Raw genomic sequence first — 312 nt, 5'->3', positions numbered from 1 at the left:
AGATTACCTATGTGCTTAATCCATAGTGGACAAAAATAACTGAATAATCATAGATCAACTTGATCATCTTATTCAGAGGAAGAATAATATAGCAGTAAATCACAAACACCAGTCTATAAATTCAGATAACTTAAGAGTATTAGTATTTATAATAATAACACCATTTAAATTCAAGATTATAAGCTCAAGATTCGAAGAACCCAACAATATCGTTACAAAACTGTGATGTACGTATCCTACAAGTAATATAACGGAAAATCCATTGACACCGCCTGTGACAAATCCCTGGTAAGTGATGTATGAAAAAGAAGG

General features: G+C 31.4%; 1 protein-coding gene across 1 annotated transcript in view; it reads right to left on the bottom strand.

The window, feature by feature from the left end:
• The window catches only part of LOC119582211, a 36,474-nt gene that overhangs the window by 35,198 nt on the left and 964 nt on the right, over positions 1 to 312 (bottom strand). The window lies entirely within an intron of this gene.

Source organism: Penaeus monodon, chromosome 15 (genome assembly GCF_015228065.2).
Source record: "Penaeus monodon isolate SGIC_2016 chromosome 15, NSTDA_Pmon_1, whole genome shotgun sequence".
In the NCBI taxonomy this organism is placed as follows: Eukaryota; Metazoa; Arthropoda; class Malacostraca; order Decapoda; family Penaeidae; genus Penaeus; species Penaeus monodon.
This window is presented reverse-complemented; position numbering and strand designations above follow the sequence as displayed.